Source organism: Harpia harpyja, chromosome 2 (assembly GCF_026419915.1).
Source record: "Harpia harpyja isolate bHarHar1 chromosome 2, bHarHar1 primary haplotype, whole genome shotgun sequence".
NCBI lineage: Eukaryota > Metazoa > Chordata > Aves > Accipitriformes > Accipitridae > Harpia > Harpia harpyja.
In genome coordinates, this window is record NC_068941.1 from 24,920,871 (window position 1) to 24,946,848 (window position 25,978).

Sequence of the window (25,978 nt, forward strand, 5' to 3'; positions counted from 1 at the left end):
AGACAGCAGTAGCTTGACAAATAAAACCAAACATCACAACACACCAAACCCAAAACATTTCAAATTGGTTTTGAGAGCCCAAACAGAATACAACAAAACATCAATTGTAGCAGGGAACCATCTGGAGACGTGAGCCGAGTAACAACCGGACACCGATACGGTTAAAGTTGTTCTCCCTTTATTGCCCAAATAGCGTGCTTATATACCTTGTCAAGCTAAACATCAGCTGTCCATGCGCCATAAGCTAAAATATAAGTGGTTATACTAACTCTGTACACGCGCATAAACATAGGACACAATTGGTTATACTAACTCTGTACACGCGCATAAACATAGCACACAATTGGTTATACTAACTAAAACATGCGAAACTTGTCTCAGCCTAATTGGTCAAGATAAACTGCCGAATTGAGGTTCTTCATGCCAAGTTCCCCTTATCTTGGAATGTGCACCTGTGTTCTTCTAGTTGGCATCTTTCCTTTTTTTGTCTTCTTGTTTATTCTGTTCAAGGCCTTCTAAAGGCATCTGGAATGCTTTTGCGACCGTTAGCTAAATATGTGTCCGCAACAATCAATCATTAAAAACACAGACACATGCAAAATGGCACAAGTTGGGATTTGAGTGGGACACTCATTGACATGTATCTGTTTCAGTAACTTTTTGGTAACTTTTCCTGTAACTTTTCTTCCTCAAACCTATCTTGAAGCTGCAGTGCTTGCCTGTCACAGCAAAGAGCAGGCCAATGCATTCATTATGAAGATTAAAGCTTCCATGACATGGTTCTCTGTCACCGGGGAACTGACTGAAGCAAGTTGGGGTGAAGTGTTTGCAGGCAAATGTGTGGCCAGAGTTCTCTATCTGTACAGTCCACCTGTTAGCTGCCAGGGACCATTAATTTAATATGATGAAGCTGACAGAGAAGTGCCCGGCTCAAAACATACTTCTTCCCCACCAGTTTGAGATGGATGTTTTCCACAAGGAGAAAGGAACAATTTGTAGGAATGATAATGTTTGCAATGCACAATTCTTCTGAATTTGCTGTCTCCTGAGATTCTGGGAGCCTTCAATTGTGTCTGGTCCTTTGTGAATACAGAAGCTGAAGTGCCAAGTGCTCAATACATACAAAAGCTTTTGGTTTTGTGTAATGCCTGAACATTTTGATAAATTGCAACATAATAAACTGCAAAGTAAATTAGGTAAGAGAAAAACATATAAAGGTTTTTTAGAATACCATATCAAAACTATACGGACTGCCTATCTTCACATCTTAGCCCTCTAACTGCAGTTACATCTGTGGCTATATAGTTGTATAACATTCATTTTCCAATTAAAATTAATCACCATTTAAAACGTGTATTTAAACTCCTATGGCTAAGAACTCAGAGAAAGGAAGCTGGGTGATAGCAACAGGGGACAACAGACTAAGAGCAGCAACCTCTTAAAATGCAGGAAAGAGAAGACAAAGTAAAGATGAGTTCTCTCCATTAAGGATAAACTTCTGGCTGATTTCAATTGAGCAAAAAAGGGCTAATCCAAGGAGCGAGGGTGAGTGGATCTCAGGAAAGCTGAACAGTACTGGCCTAAAATGACAGATTGCAAAACTGCAAGTAAAATGAAGACTTTTCTCTTGTACTAACAGTACAAACTAGTCTGCTTCAAACTTCCAATGATGCTCCTGGCAGTCCCTGTGTTTTTCACAGTATCAAATTGACTGGCAAAGAAATCTAGACGCACTGGCAGAGTTCTCAATGGACTCTTAGTTACATTCCTGTCAGGCCACTTTCTTGCAATGAGTCCTCTCCCTGTCTCCTCTTCATTTAAGTAAGCAGGATCTGTTGTCCTGGCATCCCGTGCCCTGTTCCTTTCACTCTTTGTAATAAAAATGGACAGATTAAAGAACATTGAAAGGTGCACCTTCTACAGATGAGTTCACTTCCTTTTTCATTGGGACACCATTATGGTGGCATCTTAATAGGAAGCCACACTGACACTTAGCTGGAGATGGGACTGAGGGCTTAGAAAGCTAAGCACATTCTGTTTCTGCACCTTGCTTCACAAGGTGAGAAGTCCAGGTGCAGTCACGATCAGGAGACACATCAAAGGGCTAGGTGGTATGAACTCAGCATGAACTGTGAAGGCGTGGTTTCCCCATATACCCCAAAACCATGCAAGATCATAGCCACAGAACATCCAAAAAGGGACATTCACACAGCAGAGAGCACAACACAATGTAGGAAGACAGTGGACAAATTAAAATAGTTAACACTGGAGAAGCATAGACATGAACATTACTTTCAGGTTGCTTGTTCTGGGACAGAATTTAGTCCTAGACCATACAGGAGTACAATTTCCACAGGAAAGGAGTTGCATCATGTGGAGGCAGCTCTTTTCGCTCCAGGACAAGAGAGTAAATTCAGGTGTAAATCATTTGTATCAACAAGCCCTGAGTGCAACTTCTCACCCTCCACACCATTCAGCCCTAAGCCATACAGGCAACACAGTTCCAAGAAAGAATGCTGTTTAAACCAAAGGCCTCTCCCATATCTCAAACACTTCCTTTAAAAAGCCTGTTTACCTCATGAGGACCAACTGCCAGCTCCTCCCTCTAAGGCAGACAGCTTATACACTCCCTGGTGAGTGGGATGGGTAGTTCTGTCTCTTCCCCGTAAAGCAAGCTCAGTAACCTCCTTGCCCCTATACAGTCCCAACAACCCGTGTTAAAAGCACACCACCTATGGAACTGCCAGGCAGTGCCAACATGGCACATGAGGCAGCCTGACACTTTCCCAGTTCAAGGTAAGAGGGAAAGCACAACAGCAGCAGCCCCTCACACTGAGTAATGCTGTCAAATCACTATTTGCAAGGTATATACTTAATTTTTTTCCTACAACTTGCAAAGTTTTCAAAACACCTCACTTTTTAATTATTTGTGTATGCAGCACAGAAGTTAAATGCTCAAAATTCTCATTTCCCCCAACCACCAACTTTTTTCCTTATGCATTTTAAATTTGAAATTGAAGGTCTCCAACAGCAACCAAGAATTAGGAAAAGTTTAATGGCTTATTCTTTCCAAATTTTACTGAACTCTTGCCAGCTGAAATACTAAGAAGCTATTGCTGTAACTGAATTTAATAAAGACTATAATATCAGTAATTTTGTCAAAAAGTTCCTAAAACCAGACTGAAAGTCAAAAGGCTAGACTGCTTCAACTTAACCATTGCTTGACTGCTTTGTGTTTTGGTTTTAGTAATAGATATACCTTGCTTTTTTCCTTACCTTCTGCATCAGCATTTTTCCCCATGTTGTAACTTCAGAACCAAAACTTTAAGTCAAAAAGCTGTGCTTTAACAACATCAGCTAACTAAGATGCCTGCAGTACCTCATACTTACTTTTCAGCGGAATACACTGCCAAGAAACATGGAGAGCAGCTGCTCTAGTCACACACTCTGTAGGTTTTTTTAGATGTGCTAGAAGCAGTGAAAAAAATCTAAAACATAAAAACATTGTTAGAGTTTCCAGATAATCGCATAAAATACTTTGGTATTCATTTTTATCCTTTGACAGAATTTAAAACAGAGAAAAGAGATAGCAAGAAGGCTCTATATACATCCAAAATATTTTCTGTGGTGAAACCACCACCTTATTTCTCCCATATAAAACACTGTTAGCTGACTTTATCTGTCCCGAATATAAGCATTATTGCCCCTTTGCTCCAAAAAGTATACTTAGGCAAAAAGTGGCAATTTCCAAGGAGCACCCTTCTCTTAGCAGGTACGTAGAGCCCCTTCTCTGCATCTCCTCTGTAGATACAAATGCCTGAAGGCGGAAGCACATTTAACAAGACAATTCTGTCCAAAAGAACCTCTTAAAATTCACCTTTCCTAAAGCCATGATTAGCTGCCTAAAAATAAAACACTGACACTTTTATTCAGCATTCACTGAGTGTGAAATGCTTTCTAAAAGCACTAAATATGCACAAATCCCAGTGAAACCAAACTGGAGCTATACCTGAACAGTTTTGAAAGTCTGGCCTCTCCCATTTCAAAACCTAAGCATCTGGAGTCATTACCATGCCCTGTAATTTCAGAATGCTGGCATCTAGCCTATTTATTTACATTGACCCACATCTTACACCACTGAAGAAGACCCGGAATGCATCTATCAATTAGTTTATCCCCAATAATACTGTTGCTGAAACTGTGCTTAAGTGCAGAACCCTGGAGCCAAGTTAGAAAGCGTGTGCTTCAGTAGTCTTTGAAACTTTATTTTCAAATATGCACATAAAATGTGGTTTCCTTTAGCTGCAGGTCCAATTTGCACAGACTTTCCACAAAATAAGGCATTATTTGCAAATATTCACGTCAAGCACACAATCAAGGTAAATATACAAGCTAATCAAGTCAACTGTGTTTAAAGATGTTTGGTTTTTTAGTTTTTTTTCCAGAATCCTGCTCTCAAGTTAATTACTGCACATTATTCTCATTTATTGTCTTGAAGGATAAGGAAACAAATCCTTGTGCCATGACCACGTTTTTCACTTCTCCTATAGATACGAAGATGGGACAAAAAGCCCCACAAGATGCAAATCCCGTCTCCCTCTCTTTTTTTAAGTCTCTAAATAGCTGCCAGAAATCGTGTGAATCTAAGTTTTTGTGAACAAACACACTTTCATGGTGCTTTTCATTCAATAAGCTACCTGATAATAATATTATTTAAGTATAAGCACTACTCCTTCCTCCTTCATTTTGGAGAGGTCAGCAGAGATTAGTATTACCACTCAAGAACTTCCTCCCCCCAGTTGTGGAAGAGATTAGCTTCTTCCACTCACATTTTTCCTTCCATGTTCTCCTCTTTTTCTCTCCTGTAGGCAGACAGGACGAAGTGTCAGCAAAACAGTCCCATGCTCCTGGGCCAATCCTCAAACTTTATCAAGAAAATTTCTTTAAAACTGCATCTCCTCTTCAAACTGATAGCTTGCTGCTTGAGCTCAAACCTCCTAAGTAAAGGAACAGAAACTAGCTCAAATTTGTGATAAAACACAAAGAACATGAGGCACTCCCAGACGCATAGGGCACTGTTGGCCTTTTATTTGAGCATACAGTGATGCTCTCACACTCACTGTATCAGATGAGATGTTAGCATTTCTCCTTCCAAAGCCTTAAATCAGTCTTGTATTCCCATGCCTGGAAGATGAGAAGAATGTGACATATTGAGAATCTTGGCTTACACCTCCAGGGCAAGCAGTGTTTATTTTACATGAGAAGTGCTTGCTTTCTTTCCTGGAAGGTGGAAAGAAATCAGCTTTTGGCATTGGACTGAACTCACAATGGAAGACAAGCAAGGGTTATTGCTGACTCCCTCCCTTGCTTTTCTGTCTCTCTATCACCAGAACCAGATAAACTTGTTTATCTGAGACTTCATGTAAGGCAAACTAGTAAATCCAGTCCAAAATGTATATAATAATCATGAAAGTCATGTTTTCTAGGCAACTGTGGAATGTTCTTTTATACATCAGGGTAGCTGATGTTTCACATCTGATATTAAAATTGTATTCAGAAGAGTATATAATTATCACTACAAAGTAAGCTTAATCCACATAAATCAGGGCATGACTCTTGTATCCCTCTCTCAGTTTAATTGTCAGTGTAAGATCCTTGGGCGACTCCCTTATTTTGCTGTTGATCTGCTCCACCTTGGAGAGGCAGGTCTCCTTGGTACATTTCTCATACTTGCAACTTTCATTTTAATTGCTAAGTAGGAACGAAGGACCTGTGACTAAGACAAGCTTTATAATGGAAAAGCAGAAATTTCAGGACTGCAAAACAGCTTGGCAATGGTAACATTTTTCAAATAGCAGATCAACCAATAATACCCTTATTCACACGGAATACACAAAACTCTTCTAATGACATGGAACAATCACAAGCAATACACATCATACTACTGACAACATAACTTCATGATGTAATGATGTACCGTCTATCATATAGCTTCACTTATGACAGACAAATTCCAGACCGTGCAGCAGTCCTGATGAAGATACCTTCCTTGGCATCATTCCATACTGCTTTTTTTCAGTGCACAGTGACAGTAATGCTCTTCATGAAGTACACTGGGGTACACAACTGTTGCTAGGTCTATGTGGATGACATGCATTGTCACCACAGCAAGGACAGACTACGCTAAGTGAAACTAAGAATGGCACCTCCAGCTTTAGTCCAGCAGTTATTCCATTGTTGCATGCAAGAGCTACGCATTCCTCGCATATTATAAAAAGGTCATGACTGAAGTCTGTCCTGATTCACTTGCAGCTCTTAGCACAGCTGAAGAGGGAATGAAAGTTATTGTCAGAGGAGCAGAAATAGCAGCACGCACATGATTTAAATATGGAGTCACTAGGAAGCATTATTCTAAGTCAATAAGTACTACTTCCCGCCATCTGTGGCATTTTAAAGGTATCTACAAGTAAGACAATGAGGCTCTGATGAGCAAGCCAAGTAAGTAGTGACAATTGTACAGAGTAACTGCTTTTTCATATGACTACAAAGATTATTTTCTTTATAATCAGTCCCCAATGTTTGAGAAGAATAATGATCAAATATTTAACACCAAGACATGAATTGCCACAGACCAGAAACTCAGTGACTCTACAAGTAGGTTTCACTGATTTAACAGGTGCAAATTAAGCCAGTATTGCTCAACAGATAACTTCCCTAATGGATAAACTTACTCTAGAGTGGGTTTTTAGAAGCTTAGCTTAAGGTCTCTCCTGTGGCAATGAAGTGATACAAATTTTACTACATTAGATAAATTCTCTAGTACTGAAGGGTTCAGATTCTGATAGATATTAATCCTTCCAGTCTCAGTAACATGGAATGGTACCTTGCTTTACAAATGCCACTTCGCAGTACAACAGCCCCTTGCAGCAACATAATAACCAGTGTAAATGAAGGCAGCACTACTGGATCAGCAAGAAACTAAGCACGATACGCCAAGAGAGCTAAGAGTCCTCAAATTTCTTGGATGCAGCGCTAGAAAGAGAAAGTCAACTTCAGGAAGCTTTACAGCTTTTTGCTTTTTTTTTTTAACACTCAGAAAATTGCTGACTTTCAGATAAATATAGAAATATAATGATGTAAAATGTGTTAAAATATTGGGGAAAAATCATTTTTAATACCCATCAACCTTAGTAATAAAAGTGTTAGGATTGTAGTATATTTGCAAATCACTTGAAGTCAACATACTCTTAACAAGTATAAAGACTGACCCCACTATACGGTGTTTCAAAACTAGATTTTAATCCTATATATTCACATCCAATCCTTCAACAAATGGCTTTTGCTGTTGTTATGGTGGGTGAACAGTGGGGTTCACTCTGTTTTTTAGATTTCTTCCCACTGTGGGAGAAGGGTGGATGTGGGCAAAAATAATCTTTGTCAGCCTCATATGTTTGACTACCAGAAATTTTTGAAAAAGAAATTAGCAGAAGAGGTACTTTACTACAGCACCAAAACAGTTCCTCCATAGTTAGAACAATCTAATGTATGTGAGAAACGTACCAGTTTCAGAAACAACTCTGTTGTGTTTTTAGTTTGAAAGCAGTACCCTTGCATACTCACGACAAGAAAGCCATCTGTTAGCAGGAAGCATAACTTGTGTACTCAACCACAATAAACTTCTAGTATCCAGATGACAGTTCATACTAACAGCTACTTCATATGTCCTGCCTGGGAAGGAAACAGTATCTGACAACAGAAGAAAAACTGGCCAAGTAACAGAACAAGTTTGAAAATTACATCTATCTGCATCTGATTCCTCCAGCACGGCTTTACCTTAGGCGTATACAGGCAAAGAAGCTGCACTACTACAACACAAGGATTTTTTTTGTTTAAGTACACACTTAGATCAATATAAGAGCTAACAAACTCCCACATGGATCACCCCACCTACCAATATTTCTACTAAACTGCACTTGTACGTATTTTTTTCCCGCTATGAAAATGAAAAAAACCCAACCAATTTAGAAGTTGCCACCTAGCAAGTGTTCTCTTCAGCTAATCAGTTGCTACAAATAGTCCAATGGCTTTCTTACCCAATGCCCTAAGTCAATCTACATCCTCACTCACATGTTTTCTGCTTACAACTTTTGGTGAAAACAGCTGATGAGAGTCCAAACAATTACTGATGGAGATGAACCATCTCCTGAATAACACCATTCTCCTCAGCCATGACCTTGAATGATGTTTTAGTTCCTGGTAACTGCCAGGAACAATTCTGAAGCAGCCCTACAGCTGGGGGAAGAAGTGATTATGTTCTCAAACTTTAGAATGCCTGAGGGCACTATCCATCTGGAGGGTCTATCATGCAGCGTTTCTTCAGTCTTCGATGTTCAAGACAGTAATATTCCCAACTCTTTAGAAATGTAGACTTCTTTAAGTGACTGCATATGCTCTACAACACAGGCAACACCACCGAATCCCAGGACTTGCAGCAGAAAAAAGAAGTGTTCTGCCTGCCCAGACAGTTATACAGTTATGATTCTTTGGTTCTTTTCTGGAAAAAAAGAAAAGAAGGGAGATATGGCATAAGGAACAGAACATTATGAGGTCTGCAGCTAGATGACACCATGGATATCTTATCTGTGAACCCACCTGTCTGGGAGTAAAGCTATTACTCACACAAGTGATGACTAATTCTTATTGTGAAAGTCTGAATTTCTACCCTGAAAAACAGACAAGACTGAACATAGGCCTACATTTCAGGTGTCAAGAACTCTATACACAAGAAGAGCTGCATCTTTAGGACCAAGGCATAAGCTGAGAGATCCTTGCTTTACTTATCTGTAAGTTGAAGAAAACACTAATTCAAGCACAGTAGCAAATATCAAGTCTTATTCAAAGAGCACTGCCTTTCCTTCAGTCTTCCGTAGCAGGAAAAAAAAAAAGTAATTTTGCTTTCAAACAGACAGCCTTTCTCTACTCAAACATGCTAGTACAAGGCACGAGATTTATACTTTTTATATGCCCCAAAATACAATTTAAAAGGTCTATGATATATTGTCCTCCTGTGAGGATTTATGCTAAAGAAATTTTAAGCAGGGGGAATCACTGACTAACTTTATAAAGCAACTTCATACATTTCCAAATGAGAACCAACTTCACGTTAACTACCTCTCCAAAACAGAGATATCTGCTGATACCCCATTCTCATACTGAGACCTGATCAGGAAACAGGTACACTCCGAGGGAACAGCAGAGATGTGAACAGGCAGCTGGCTGGATTTGACTTGTTCATGGAACAACTGTTCCTACACAGAGCAATTAGAAAGACAACAAATGTTAAACTGCTGCCTTGTAACATTCTCCTCATATGAAGGCAGACTGATTCTAAGGAAATGAGAAGCACTGGCAAGTGAGATTATGTACCTGGCTCTCTGAACTTTACGTCAGCCTTCAGGCAGAATGTGCTTTTTATAGTGCACACCCATGCGAGAAAGAGCATGTGTGTCCCCGCACATATATATGTACCTATACATATGCACCTATTATGTTACCATCTATATATAATGCATATGTGCATTTGTCTGCATGTGTTTACTTCATATACACCAAACAATTCACTTTAAGTTTCTGCTGAAGGACAGGAGAAAAACCCTGAAGGACAGAGTTGCAAAGGAGCAGGAACACTGATCTATTTTGAGTAGTCAACATCAACTACCTGAAAGCCCTGTTAGAGGGTCTCTAAAGCCTATTAAAGGTTTTGGCCAAGGCAGATTTAAAGTAAGATTCTGTAACCATTTGTAAAAACAGATTTTATACCAGCAGATGGGCTGCAACTGTAGTAACAGACCTCAATCTGTCCAGAAACCAGCCCTTTGTTCTACATGCATGTTACTGCAAGTGTAGCGCTAACAAGTCTTGAAAGAGTAGAACCATTTCCTGAGAAGCATTTCAATGGCATTCATCATCTGTGTATACACCTGTCCTCATAAGAGACTTCAGGGCAAGTTCTTCTCTCCATAAGCAACTAACTTTCCAGAGAAAAAGTAACCTATTTAACTGCTACTTCTTGAAAGCACTTAGTTGCTGTTCAAGTGACATAAAAGATGTTTCCCCTTCCTGAAGTGATGCTGAGCTGAGGAGCAGACTGTTGCAAATTCATTAACATTGTCCTTGAACAGGACATGTCTCATTTTTTCACCCAGTAACTGAGAATCTGTCAATGTAATGTAACTTGGTGATCTACCAGTAAGGTCCAGACATGAACTATATTCAACAGTATTCAGTGAAACCAATAACAAAAAAAAAACCCAACTGGTTAATATGGAAGATAATTGAGCTCCGAGTTAGATGCACACAGTGCAAACATGGCGATTCCTTTTTCTGCCTAACACCTGCTTGTCCCAAGCACAGAATCCATGACAACTAAGGTGATCGTTTGTCCTCTCAGACTGCAGATACCTTCTTTCCACACTTGCTTCCATACTCACGCATACAGAAATTAATTTAAGACTAAAGCTGTACATATTCTCTGCATACACACTCCCAAGCAGTAACCAATTTGCAGGGCACTTAAAAATCTGACCGAGAGCAGAAAACATGCAGCGTATACTTTCGTGCTGTGAAACAGACCCATTGCCCAGAAAAAGGAAGACAAGCTTTATAGGAAGGATATTATTCCCTAGTAGGTTATTATAGGATTTCCCAAAAGTCTCAATCATCTGCTGCTGGTGTTTCCATACTCTGGTATTTTTCAGGCTCTCAAGTTGTTTAGGTTCTTTGTTAAATTTATCCTTAGCAGGGTTTCTAAGCACATTACTCACCACCATCTTTCAGGTATTGAATAAATACTGTTTTTTTTAAAGGCAGACTTTCTTTATCCAACCATCCATAGTTGATCCGTTTCCTGCAACTGATAACATATATCAAGATTTACCTACTGTTTGCCCATCTGCTCCACTCAACTCTGTAGATGTGGTATAGATCAAGTATTGAGAACAGTACAGTTCATGTGACAACTATCACCAACTAATTTAGGAGCATGTCTAGAGATATCTCTCAGTTGAAAGATTCCACACAAAACATGAAGTTTTTTAGTCAGGGATGCTTGCTTTTTAAATGAGCTCTTTATGGAGGCCAAAGCCTTCCCAAGCAGCTTATACCATCTAGTTTAAATCCTGCAATTAGGAGGTTTTAGCTCCAGATTAATTAGCAGACAAAGCCACTTGAAGACTTGGAATGCCTATGGTTAGGAAATCATGATCTTGCTCCAAAACATGAGTTGACACAGCACATATGGCTTTGTACCAAAATTATACAAGTTAATCAGAACCTGACCGGTTAACTAGAGTCCCTCAGCTTGTCACTCCGTTCACTGCATTTCAGAAAAATACGTAATTATATACTGCATGATTCAGTATGCTGTTTACAACTTAACAATTGTTAAATTGACTATACTGCCCCTTGAACAAATTTCTAACACACACCCAAATTATGATTCATCTTAAATTCAGAGGCTACGTATAATTTATTCAGTCCTACAGCCATGATATTCTCCACCTCTTAACTGTCTTCAAAGGTGATGTGATTATTAGTCCTTTTCCTTTTAGAGGGGAAAACATGCCATTTCTCTTTCACAAGAGATTCATCTACCTGTTATTGCTGCCCAGCTTCAAATCCTTACCAAGGTTATGGTTTCTGAGCCAAGAAAGTGAATGGGATTCAGAGTGTAACAAGGACCCTCACCACAAAGAACATAAGCTTCAGTATCATTTGATAGCAACATGAAAAATCTGCAAGGGTGATTTATAGAACTCTTAACTAGACCTTCCACACAAAACAGACTGCCAGACCTATAGTAAAGACAGAGAGATAATCCATGATATAACAGATTTGATTTAGCTTCACACACTAGAATGGACAAAGACTCCATCTGATCATTATCTACACTCCATAATATTTTGGTAATTTGAGAGATTACAGGACAGAACAAGCTACAGAAGATGGCATTGCCAAAAAAACAGGAAAAACAAGATCGCAGCACCTCCTCCCAGGACATAACGCCAAGCCCGCTGTCGCCAAAAAACAGAGTTCAGGGAAGTTTTGCTTTGTCTGGATGATAAATACATTCATATTAGTAGAGTTACAGGATAAAGAGCCATATTACACCCTTGGCTGCGTAACAAGGACAAACTAGCAGAAACTCTTCCTCTACGGGCTTAGAAACTGTGAGAGGAAAGCAAGTCACAGCATCATTTTCTTCTCTTTTAAGAACATTCCTATGAACAATAATAGAGAGCTAGTCAGATGGAGGACATACGCAGATAATGCCCATGTACAAATTATACTTGCTGTATTAGAATGGAACCAAGCAGAAGGTTGTATTAACCTCTGAATCCACTGCCCTAGTGACGGATTAAGTGAAAGGAGAATAGAAGGATAATATAACAGCGCTTGAATCTTTTATTGATGCAGCTGGACCACAGGGAGTTAGACCAGTTCAAGAATGCATCAAATTTTTCCACCTTCTCATTCAATTTGATAATTCCATGTACAGCAACTTAACCCTGTAACTCATTTCATGGAGACCAAGAAAACACTAACTAGAACCACATAAAATAAACAGAACCACACACACACAAATTTTCATCCCTCCAAAACCTAAGAGCTCAAGTCTTATACAATATGGTCTGTATACAACATACCAACTTTCATCCCTTCTATGCATGGCTAGAACTTTTACAACAATCCAAATTTTCTTCCAGTCCTGAATATAGTATTTCAATTTTAGTCTTGCAAATTTAAAAAAATTGATATGTTATATAAAAATATTATTTGCAATTTCAGTATACAAATGGCATAAACTTCTAATAGAAAGTTCTGCTTTTAGGAAAAAAATTTCAAAATTCCGTGCGAGAAAAAAGATGGGCTGAAGCTCTTCAACTCCTATTTCCACCTTTCATTCCTAAATAAACACTTTGAAAAAGAAGTGAAAGAGATTATTCATTGATACAACACATAGAAAATTCATAAATGTAAGGCTTTAAAAAAAGCACTGGGCAGTAGTCTGAAACAGATTTCAAAACTTTAGAATGCTTTATCAATAGTTTTAAAACATCTTTAATTTTGAAATATGTTGTCTTGCTACCATGCATTCCCTATAAACTTTGCTTATAAAATACAGAAATTGAATGATAGTTTATCAAACTGGACCAGTTGTATTGGTTTACCTCAAGCTGCATGCACTTATCTGATAATCAGTGAGAAGTATCAAGTGTTCACTACTTACAGAAACACCCAATTTGACATTAATGAAAGGAGGCAGGGAGGAAAAAAACAGGGAGGGAAGATACAAAATTTTACAACCTTGAGATTTAAATCTCAAATACAGGATAATGTACTATCTTCTCAGTCCACAGTGGGAATAACCCATAGATTCCTCACTGTGCAGAAGCACAGAAGCCAGAACCAGGACTTCATCAGACAGTCAGGAGAGAAGAACAGAAAGAAAGCATGCTTGCACAAAAGCATACACATACTGTTTTAGCCAAGGAAGAAATATCCAACTTACAAAGTAGCAGTTAGGGGCATCGGAAACTTTCACATAAAAATAATAAATTAAAAAGTCATTATAGATGCCAAGTCTTGCTGGCAAACCTAAGGCATCCCATGGACCATTACTAATCAATTACAGAAGAAAAATACTTTCCCTTCAAATAATTGTTTTGAGTATTTTTATGATTTGGTTTATACTACTGGCCATTTTTCATCCACTTACCTAGAAGCTGAATATTACCCTAGTCACTTAGGGAGAAATAAATGCATAGACCCATTCACAGGCTGCATTTTAAAAAGTACAGATTCACAGATTAAAATTTTGAGTTTTGGCAAAAAAATTAACTGAGGACAGCTGGCACTAACCTAGCCTTTGCCTTTTATTATGCTGATGAGCTACCTCGTCAATTTTTTAGTGATCTTCTTCCACAATAATCAGACTTCTGTAAAAGTGGTTGTAAGACTTCATCCTTTATTTTACACCAACAGTCTACAAACAGGCAAAAAACCGCACCACCGCCCCCCCCCCCCCCCCAGTTTCTCCGACTGACCGATGGGAGGAAAAAAAGGAAGGACAAGGAAACCCAAACTTTCCCCACCCAGAAGTCACACATAATTTACAATTGCTCTATATCAAAGAGCCTGCTGGTCACTAATTAGAGCTTTTGCCACACAGAAAAATCTGAGTTCCACAAATTATTCGAAAAGAGTTTAAAGACAGTATACCTTGGGGTTCCAAAACTATTATAAAAAGCAATTGCTCTTATTAGACGCATATTACTTCTTGGCACAACAGTTGCGTTGTTTGGGGGTTTTGTTCGTTTGTTTTTGGTTTTTTAACTGGCACGTAGCCTATCGTCGAAAATACATCATAAGCCTTGAAACAAATGTTATCTACATAAAAAGTAAATTTATATATAATTTATTAAAGTCTAGACAGGCAATAGTTTCTATTCCACTTCTCCAAAACCACTGGAGAGGGAAGCAGAACAAACAGATTTTGCATCATCAGACAACTTCCCAAACAGCAGTTCATATTACAGTGAAAAGTTAAATTCTGTGATCTTCAGTTCTTTTATATTCTCAAAGCAAAGGCAATGGGTGGGACAGAATCAGTAAGAATTAATGCATATATCAAACAGTTCAGTTCATGTGAAGCACGAAAATATCTTCTATAATATTGCAAACTATATTCTGCACTGTGCAAGCACCAGGGAAATTTCCACATACCATGTTAAATGCAATTTGCTGATTCCAGTACTGAACGACACAAATTCCATCAGTCTCTGACAATATCACAAAACTAAAGGGTTTGCACTGAAAAATGCTCTTTTTGACTAGTCTATGCTTATTTCAGCATGCAAGGCCAAAGAGCACACACAGCAAAACAGCACATGCACTAGTATCAACAGAGAACAAGAATTTGATGTTGAGGCAAGCAAGAACAAAAAGAATGCCTTTTATCATTGTAGAATGCTCTTCAGTTCTTAAGTAACATGTTTCTCATCTGTAAAGAAATTATTTATGTCTCCATAAGTTGTTGTTTGTTGTGCTTTTCCTGTGATACCATTTAAAATGAAAATTACTTATATAATCTATTTTATTATTTCATCAAGTAGTATATTTTCACTTTCCTCTTAAACAACTAACACTGCAACCGAAACTTACATCACCAAGATGTTCCTGTCTTTTTGTCCTCTCTTCCTGATAAACTATTTTTACTCTAGTTGTATGCATGAAAATTAACTCCCTTGATTACTTGACTATCCATCATTTAATCCCTCCTTAAGGAGTCTGAAGAAAAGGGAAGAAGGATTCCATGACAGAAAGGATGAAAAAAGAAGCAAGGAACTTCAGCTTGAACCAGACAGCTCAACATCCAGTTTATATTTCTTCAAGCTAGGTGGAAACTTCTCCCATCTTTCAGGTACAGCCATGACCACTGCTGATGCCTCTAATCCAGAGCACTGACCTAAGTGCAACCAACACGCTGCTGTAATGCAGACTTTCATGGACAGCACAGCAGTTCCCAGTGTTTGGATTCCTTCAATTCTTAGCGTTCTTCTCTGAATAGCAAGTCAGCCAATATGGACACACACAAACTTCAAAGGCAGATCACAGAAGATTTCTCATTGAGATTTTTTTAGAAAAAGGTTAAAGAAGTTTTCAGTGTTGAGGAGCTTCCTATTTCTTTTGGTATTTAGAAGCTTAAGCAATGTTCAATAAAAGAAGTACTATATTGGATCAGACCACCTCTCCCATCACCCTTCCCTGGCAACCACCAGTTTATCGAGCTCCTCAGCTAAAGGTTAGAGCTGCATAGTCAAATCTAATAGTCACAAATGGTCTCTGTTCTGTTAATTTCTCTAATCTCTTTCTGAACACATTTACACTTTTACTCCACGTGAAATTTTGTTCCAATAAGACAGCTGTAATTAAGCAGTTCACTAAGAGTATTTTCTTTTGTTTGCTGTAAAGACAGTAACCTACCTTCTCAAATTTCACTAGAGAAGAACATGCTAAGGGTCTTGAAGGACTCCGTAATGCCTCACGGTCACCTGACTTTTACCAGCCACTCAGTAGTAAATGTTCGCAGCTACCAAAAATAACAGAAAATGTTTTCTTCCACCAACCTTTGCTGTGTGCACTACCACCACAGTAACTGACAAATCCAAACAATCTTCCAGCATACAAAATGTTTTCTATTCTGAAGACAATGCATGCAAATAAAATTACAAAATTATAATAAAAACCTTTTTCAGCTTTTCCTTAGTATTTTGTGACAAAACAACAAAAAGTAGGCTTCAGGTTTTCTTCCTTTACATACCATATTCCTCAAATTCACAGAGGATAGAACTGTATCAGGGAGCAATGAAAAAGGGAGAAAACTGCTCTTGCTGGAAATTTTGACAACAGATTAAAGCAAACACTATTGCTAACATGATACAATGGTATCAAATACTACCGAAAACAAACAAGAAGAAAAAAAACAGTTAATTTTTACAATGTATCACACTGTCCTGAAACACCAGTCTTGTAACAATCATCGTAAGCACACACATTTTAATTTAACATAAAGGAGCTTTGCAAAGCTATTTCAGTGATTCAGTTCTACACATTAGCCCATGTGCTTAAAGCTCCAGGCTGATTTGGCTGTTCCACACATGTGATAACCTAACTGCAAAGCCACTCAATAAATGAGTCTATATAGCTGATGAAACAAACATTCATCACTGCCAGCTAGCAAATCTTTATAATCAGATAATCTTTAAATTCTTCATTAAGGTCATTCCAGGGATTGCAATGACAGGACACACTGAAAAATTAAGCTATTCAAAATTTTAGGTTCTTGGGAATTAGCTTGTTTTGCTGAGCATGTACATTTGCCAGATAAATAGCATCAGAAGAAACCTCTTGAAAGAAACATAAGTCTAATGTTTTGGGGTTTCCTCAAAAACTTGCAGCATCTATTTCCTGCAATTCTTATTAAATGGATCATTATAGTGGACTTGCCAGGCAGATTTCTGATTTTTGGAGCTTGAACAACCTTACAAATAAAAAGGGATGAAGACCAACAGTTCTAAAAAAAACTACAAAAAAACCAAGAAAACAAACAAACAAATCACACCACGCATCAGATAATTATTAACCCTTGAAGGCCTTAAACATGACCACTAAGCTGGGAGACCCAGAAGTACTTGCAAGTTCAAAGGTCTGAAAACTCATCCCAACCTTTATCAGGGAGAAACCTCAGCTCACAGAAGCCTCCACCACCAGCACATGAGATGGTAGGGACATTGCAGTAAGGCCCATAAACCTGGACTAAAGGGAACTGAATGTGCCCCAGCACACCTTGAATGAACCCACCCTTTTTTTTTTTCCCCTTCCTTCTTTTCCCCACCTTCCTTTTTTAAACTGTGTGCACTGCCAAAAAATACTGTTTTTCTAACGCTGTTTTCACAAGCTAGGCCTTCTAGGTTGAAATCTTCCAGGTACTGTACAAGTATATTCTAGCTAGCTTGTTAAATAATTTCTTCCTTTTTCAGACACAAGCCATTTAACATTTCACAACTGCTACTTCCGTGAGAACACTTTTTCTCAGTTTACAGACATACAGATATATACTGCATTATCTATTGTAATGTTACAATAAGGATGTCAACAGTGTTTGTATTCCACTTGCAACCTACTCAAATTTCCAGTGAAGTTAGCAGGGAGATTCTCATTGCTCTTCAGGGTGTACCAATTCAGATGCCAAACACCAGCATGCACAAATGTCAAAGTTACTTTTATGGAAAAATATCATTAAAATTTTAATTTTCCCTAGATTGCAACATTTTTTTTTTTAATATTTCAAGAGGACTCATTAGATGTGTTATCATTTTTTTCTGCTACTCCTTGTATAGATTTCTAACACTAATCAATAAGCTGACTTTTCCTGCAAGTGTTTCTGAAGCTCTCCTTCAAATGGTTAAGAGGAAATTCCTTCAAGTGCAGGGCACTGGTCTAAGAACAGAGAAAAGATGACTGAAAATATACAAGAACTCTAGAAGACAAGAGTCTGTGAAGGCTGGACAGAATCTGTTTCCTCCTAAAAACCTACCTGAGATGATAAACCCTTTACTGAAAAGTGCAGAGAATGCTTATTGACAAATAAATTTCTAATTAATACATGCATACAGGCAGCACTCCCTTATTTCCTGTAAGTCAAATTAGTGTGAAGAAGTCCAATTTTGAGACTTACAGAAGATGAAAGCAAACTGGCTTCAGAAGAACAAACAAAAAATGCACCTCATTGAAAAACAGTTAAAACTTACTAGAACACTTGAAAGAAATACCATAACAAAACCTCTGAAGGAGAAAACAGTATTTATCACCTGTTGAAACATACCATTAAAGGAAGTTATATATAGTCTTTAATTAGGCTACTGGAGGGATAACTCTACATAAACCTAACCACGCAATTGTCAAGTCAGAGACGTATACTACAGAGACATCTCTCAAAGTAACACGTGTGCTGTTACTCATTGACATTAAAAATTAAAGAATAAAAGTAGCAATTGTACCACTGTACTGACCATTTACTTGCCTGGGATTCAAACTCCCAAGTTAATTCATTAAAGGCAAATACAGCTTTGCATTGACTTGGGAAAAGCGAGCTATTATTTCACTGACCATAATCCTAAGCATTAGGAAGGGATTTTCCACTTACTGATTTTACAGTAAAGTTACTAAAAGGCAAAACATCCGCTCCCTTTCCCTTCTAACTTTTCTCTTTGTTGAAACACTAAATTATGTGTAGGGAAATGGGTAAAATCAGTAATTATATACTGTTGCACTTGATGAACTGTGACAAGAGAAGAAGAATCAGCAAGATTTTTTATAGTACTGATACTCTGATGAGCAAGCTAGGTAGAAAATTTAAATAAAGTTTAACTATCTATGTATGATATGGATAAAAATCTAAATACTCCATTTTTCATGCCTCTATTACTTAAGGCAATATGCAAGCCCAAATCTTACATCATTTAAACCAGGCATGACTTTGCTAGGAAGCACAAGTATTTCTAACAGTTTAAGTTTCAAACTCTAATTTAGACCCCTCTTTAGTTCATTTAATCTTTTAAAATTACAATATGTAGCAGCAGTTAGCAGAAAAAGTCAACAGTCCTATCAAGAAAGATGGAACACATTTAACACCAAGTAAGGTTGCTTGTAAGTTGGAAATTTTGTAGTTAATATTTCAGTAGCAATGTCCTCCAGGGTCTCTGAATACCTGCTGCACAGCAGACATGGCTTTACAAGTCAAGTCCTATTACCTTTCCCTGGTGACCCTAAGAAAGCCCTGGAACCACCAGCGCCATAGGTTTATTGGGGGTTTTTTATGCCCTCCTTGTAGCCACTCATGTCTATATGAAAACCTGAAAATACAGTAGCCAATCTACACACACTATTAAGATGCTAAAGAAATTAATATTAAAAAGGGAAAAATCCTCATCTGAAACATAAAATTAATCACTGGGAACCAATTCCCCTGCCCAAACAGGGAGCTCCAAACGAGTGTCTATAACCCTTGAGATAATGAGATAAGCCATGTTCTGTCTGTACTCAGTAATAACTTAGAAAACCTTTGCACTCAGTTCCTTGATTTTTTTCTGCAACAGATTTTGAGGGCCTGCTGAGTGAGTGCAACACTAGCTATTACATGAATAAAAATAAAGACAGACTACAGAATGGACATGAGACTCAGAAGCTTACATCTCCAAGCATGCAACTTTACTGTAAATATTATTTATATTAACAACTTTATGCCTTTCAATGTTGATTCTGAAATAGCATTGAAGTCAACAGAAAGTGCAACAATTTCTAATACATTGGCATAACTACATTATTGCAATGAACTAGTATCATTAGTTTTATACAGCACACAGCAGTGGTGGTAAGATTCCAACACACAAGGACATCCTGGAACCTACTAGGAAGACTACTGTCATCTGGCTGCTAGAGAACATCAGCTGCACCTACACACATATATAGATGTAGTCAAAACAGCTTTTACAGCTGTTGTGATAGTAGATATGAAATACAGGAGAACCTGGTATTTGCACTGATTTATCCAGTAAGAGTCTAGCATTCACTATGATGAAAAGCACATTATACCTTCAAAACATGAGGAATTTGTATGATCTAACATTTTTCTCCCCTTGACAAATTATAGAGCAACAAACAAAATTGAATTTCAGGGAAAGGTCTGATGGGAAAAAGACTCGGTTTAAGTTCTCTTACTTGAGAAAGAGAGTTAAACAGAAGTGTTTCCTATTAAACTTAGCATCAATTTAAAGCTTACAGCACAAATATAAATCACCTACAACGGCACTGTTCAAGAAAAGTCACTCAAATAGTGTTTCAGCTCAAGATTATTTTTTTTTCTAAGTAAAACAGAATTCAGATATGCCACTTCTGAGGTACTTCTCTGCACGTGTGCCTGAAATCAAGTACCTACACTACATACAAATACTCGGTTAGAGAAGATGTCAATACCATATGAAAACCATTTTCAGATTCACTTTCAAGAATTTCAGCAAGTTCTATAGGATATTCCCTCCCATATCGCTCCCACAGATACAGACAAACATTTTCCACTAATACAGTTTTCAAGAAACAAACAAACAAAAATTTCTTTATCCAGAGTTGGGAGAACACCCCAGAAAAGCATATCCTTCCTCTGACAGAGTAGAAGCACACAGAAATTCAAAGTCTTTTCATCTCAGAGACTACTGAAAAAAGTGATGCGGTTTTTGACAGCGTTGGATTAGTTCATGAAAAGGTTTGTGTTCAATTCCAAACTTGCGCACTTAAATTTTCATCATTTTTAGGTCAGTTAATTATTCTCCCTGTGCTTTACTGCTAGCTACGAAATGGGAGATAAAGCTTCCCTCTCTTTTCCAAGTGCCCCATCTCATCTAATTCAACAACAGACTGTTTGAAGCAGGAACAATGAGCTGACACAATGCCTAGACCTAAATCTGACATTACCCTGTCATCTACAAAAACACTCAATGTCCTGCAAAACTACAGTATTCCCTACAAATACCAGCAATTGAAAATCAGCAGTTTTAATACTAGGTCTCCTTTAATTCTTGACACATTACTTGCAGACATTTCTGTGGCATATTAATTTTACACATAAAAGATAAAGAACAACAGATGAAACCCTGAGAACAAAGCCTTCTCACCTCTGTTATTCTTCCTACGGAGTTTCATAAGCTAAGTGGAGCAGATCTCTATCCTGGCAATTGGATTTCAAATTCACAAGGCATATCATTGTTCCAAGGCAGCCTACTCAATTCATTGCCTTTTATGAAAGCATTTTAATAGATAATGATGCACAAAGAATATGCCTAGTTGCTTACCATGTATTTAACTGGGATAGGAGAAAGAGAAGCCCGGACAAAATAAAAACGGCACCAAAGAGTCTTCTTCTGCCCTTCCCATCTGTAAATGCCAGCTTCCTTCTCTACACTTCAGGAGGAGGTGGGGCTGGGAAACACTTCTTTCAGAAGTTCCACCCTTCTTTACAGATGCACAGATTTCATTAATAGTTAACTGGCGACATACAACATTAACTTACTCTGGTATTCATAGCTTTCCGTCCATGCTTGTCCCATGGTAAGCAACAGCTTAGGGCAATTGCTTACAAATATTTTCTGCACCATGACACACTACCCCGAGACTTGCTTTTCAGTCTCTTTGTCTCACTGACTAGCTCATTTTAAAACAGTAAAATTCCAGCCAGTTTTTCTGTAAGCAGAGAAAAAAAAAAGTGACTGACAGAGCATTGGGCTGCTAACCAACACTCCCTCTCAAATGCCCAAAACGAAACAGCCAGATCAATACTTACATGTTCTTAGGTTGAACAGACCCCTGGCAAAATCACTTTGAGTTTTACCAGTATCATCAACAGACTAAAAGGTTCTCGGCTTGTCACATAAGTAAACTGGAAAGCTCTTCAAAAGAAAATAATTCCCCTTAAAGAGCTGACCTTACTCTTGTTCAAGTTACTAAGTCTTGACAGGTGCTCTGGAACAACCACTAGAGAGACTCTTGAGTGTAAGGTCTCCTTAACTACAAAGGACTTGGAACAAGAGGATGTCTATATTAACCAGGCCCTCTGGGCCATATTGTCATGTATTTCAACACATAAATACTTGAAGCCATTTAATGTACAGCACTATTCAGAGACTTCAGTGATAAAGAAGAGCTTTGTCCAACTGACTGGCACTTCAACAATAAACTCCATTTAAGAGTCTGCCCAGTCTCATTTTATCTAATTACTTACCTCTCTTGCAGGAATAGCATGCTATTAAGGTTTGCTGATTAAGATGTGAAGGCACTTTGAAGATTTATTGTACTATACAACTGCTAATTATTATTGTTCATACCTGCATTCAGTTGGAAGGAAAATAGCTATGTGCCAAATAATTTCTGTTCCACATGTAAAAGTGAAAATATTTGCTTTGCTGTGCTCTTTAAAAAGTAAACAGATAAAAGACTGCATTTTAACTTGCAGTCCTTCACTGTGATACTTACCCTATAAGAGCCACATGGCTGAAAAAATCCCACCATAAAGGAAAAAAACCAAAGAACACAACACCTTCCTTCCCACTGGAACAAGCAAACGCAACATTTGTGCCTTGGTAACTTCTCACATGCAGGAATGCAATCTCCTCCCTTTCCTAGGCTTCTTCACTACTTCCCTTCGAGGCATCCAAAATGACAATACTATGCACAAGTTATCACAGGCTCAAGATGACCAGTTACAGTCTTTATTTACCACTCATCCATATCGCAGCCCATTGTTACTTTCAAAGGCCTGTGAAGCTGCGAAAAGACTACTGGATCCCATCCTCTTCATACAATCTGTTATCCTGGTGAAAATACGTGCTGTGCACTCACTTATCCCTTAACATCCAGCCCATCCTCCCACAGATACTTCCTTGTTTCATGCATGCTCTTCCAACCACTCAAGTGTCCTCAAGTCTGTGGCTCTCATAGCCTTCAACTCCACTCAACAACAGTCACAGAATGAAGAGATCTTTTTTAAATTAAGCCATTATAACAACGCCCTGTGATACAGCCTGTCTCCTTTTACATCTGGTATATTCAAAAGTGTCTACTTCTACTGCACCTTTAACTTAAGAGAAGAAAAAAAAAAATCACACTCTGAATAGGGAAAAAGAAAAATCAATACAAAACCTCAACGTGCAACAGCAAAAGAAAAAGTTCCATTATGGAAGAAATAGATGTCATGTGCTTTTCCAGTCATCAGATAGGATTGTTAGGTTAAAAACAAGTAATAAAATATTTTTAAAAGTTAGGCTGTAGGTTTTTCTCTCTTGTTATCATTCTTTCTTCAAATTACTGCTTACATTTAAAAACTGTTTATGGAAAGACATGCTTGTTGGCAGATAAAAAAAAGACACTCCGTATGAATGAAATACACGTGCCCAGTGTGAAAGCTGAACAGATAGGTAAGTTTGATAGCACTTGCAGTGGTAGCAAATTCTGTTGTAACTGCTCTACCAAACATTCTAAGACTAGATTTACTCTTTCCTCATCAGTATTTCTTGCGCAAGAACCAAGCTATTTAAGCAGTTTTCCTATTTGCATCTGCATCCTGGTTGATTCTAACTCTGTCAGAAATGTCTTTAAAACATAATTCTGGTCATCCAAAGCCAGACTTGTACAGTCAGAGGCCTGATACATAATTTGAACACAGAAAGCAGTCCTGGTCTGGAGTCATTACTTTAGGTATTAAATGTCGTCACTTCACTAGCCTGTGCCCAAACGAATGACCCGGGAGTCAAGACACCTAGGTACATATGTATTCAATGACATGAGGTTCAGCCCCCAGGAGAAAGTCTGCATATTCTGACCCAGTTTCACTGTACAGTTTCATAAAACATGTTCTCTTCCCACTGAAAAGGCTTCATGAACTGATCATGGTTACTGCCCCAGCTAGTTCCACATGCAAAGACTTTCATATTCCCTTCTCCAAAACTCACACCTTAATAAGATGGCTAGACAGAGATTACCTGCAACCACCCTTACAGTTTTCATGTCCTACATTTACTTGTGATCCCACCTACAAAACCAAACCGGTTCCCAAATGTTTCCCCAATAAACAGGAGGGGTACAGAGCAGCTCCTGGCGGTTCCCTATGAAGTCACTGCCTTTGTTGTTTTAAACATGCAATTTAAAGAGAATGACACAATCTAGAATATGAGAGAGATTATCCTGTGGTCTGCGGAGGTGTTGATTGCTAGGAGATAAAAAGCCAATGAAACCTACGCTATTTCTCATCACCGGCCAACAGATTTATACCTCATTTCTGTTCCTCCAAAAACGTTAATAAGGCAAAAAGCTTCCCTCTGTTAAGAACTTCGGGGGGCTGCTTTGCCTGGTTTGCGTGAGCAAAAACGAGCCCTTCGCCGCCGGCAGACGCAAACCCCCACGCGTGCACTGCTGTTACTGAAAGCCCACTTCAATCCCAAAGGCGACCTGGGCAGGAAGTCCAAGGGGAGAGCCAACACCACCCGCCGCGCTTTGTGCAGCCTTTCTTTCCCTCCTCCCACACTCCGCGGCGCTACGCAACCAGGGCTGCCACCCTGCGCTAGCACCGCACAGGCGCGGGCCCGGTACTTCACCCTGCCCGCACACCCCCGCCGGGCCCACCGCCCTCCCTCCCCTCCGCAGCCTGATCCCTCGCCGCGGGGGCTGCCGCTCACCTGGCCCCGCCGGCACCCCCGCCACGCCGCGAGGAGCGAAGCCGCCCCGCGACAGAGGAGCCACCCCATTAAGCGGTCGTCCGCCCGCGGGACTCCCTCCCCCCGGCCCCCGAGGGCCGCGCACCTCCAGCGCGGCCGCGAAGGGCTCCCCGGCGCGCAGTGACGAGCGGCCCGGGGAGCTGCGGACCTACCGGCCGGTCTAGAGACGCCGTTCGCGCAGGCAGGGCGGTGATGGAGCCCAGGAGTCCGGAGCTTCGCCCTCCCCCGCAGCAGCGCTCGCGTAAGGTTGTGGTCGGCGCCTGAAAGGGAGCGCGGGGACGGAGTCAGAGCGGAGCAGCAGCATCTCCTCCCGCGCCGGCCGCCGGCCCCGGCGCCCCGCTCCCGCACGGCGCGGAGAAGGCGGGAGCGGCGGCGCTCCCCGCCCCGCGGCTCGCCTCTTTCCTTCCCTCCCCCTGCGCGCGGCCGGCCCGCCGCCAGCAGCCGCCCCTCCGACCCGGCTAGCGGGCGCGGGTACCCACCGCGGCCGCCCGGCCCCGCTGGCCCGGCCCTCCCGCTGCCCGCTCCGCTCCACGCCGCTCCGCCGCCGCTGCCCCCTCAGGGCCGCCAGCAGCGCGGGGAGGCGGCCGCGCAGCCGCCCTCCGCCCCCGACGACCGCTCCCTCCCTCGCGCCCCCGAGGCGGCGGGGAAGCTGCTGACACAGGCCCGGCCCCGCCCTCTCCCTCAGCGCCCGGCCCGGCCCGGCCCGGCCCTGGCCCCGGCCCCGGCCCCGGCCCCCTCCCGCCCTCTGCGCCCCGCCCGGCCCCAGCCCTGGCCCCTTCCCGCCCTCCGCGTCCGGCCGGAGCTCGGAGGTAACTTGAGAATTGACTTTCTTGGGGGTAAACTGCTGCGCTGGTAGCGGCAACCGGTCCTTGGCCCCCAAGGCGGTTCTTCTCGCGGGTGATGTTACTTCTGGCTGCTCCCAGTCCTTGGCGCTTATACTGGCAGTCTTGGTTCTCTGTCCTTCCGTAGAGTCACCCGTCCCTGAAAGTACTGAAGGGATGGGGAACCCAGGAGGGGAGCCATCCATGGACAGACGTTTAATTTCCCATCACTAGCCAAACCGTTGCTGCACTGTTCGGGGAAAAAAAAAAGAAAAA

The 25,978-nt window shown here is 40.2% G+C and overlaps 1 protein-coding gene across 4 annotated transcripts in view; it reads right to left on the bottom strand.

Moving 5' to 3' along the window:
- The window catches only part of PTPN13 (protein tyrosine phosphatase non-receptor type 13), a 128,732-nt gene extending 103,262 nt beyond the window's left edge, over nt 1-25,470 (bottom strand). For 3 of the 4 annotated variants that reach the window (XM_052773065.1, XM_052773056.1, XM_052773038.1), the window contains exon 1: nt 25,034-25,266. The gene's annotated coding sequence lies outside the window, so the exon portion shown is untranslated. Of the gene's footprint in view, nt 1-25,033; nt 25,267-25,360 lie in introns of those variants that run through there. The other variant, XM_052773046.1, reaches the window with a different exon arrangement.
- Between the last annotated feature and the right edge of the window lie 508 nt (nt 25,471-25,978).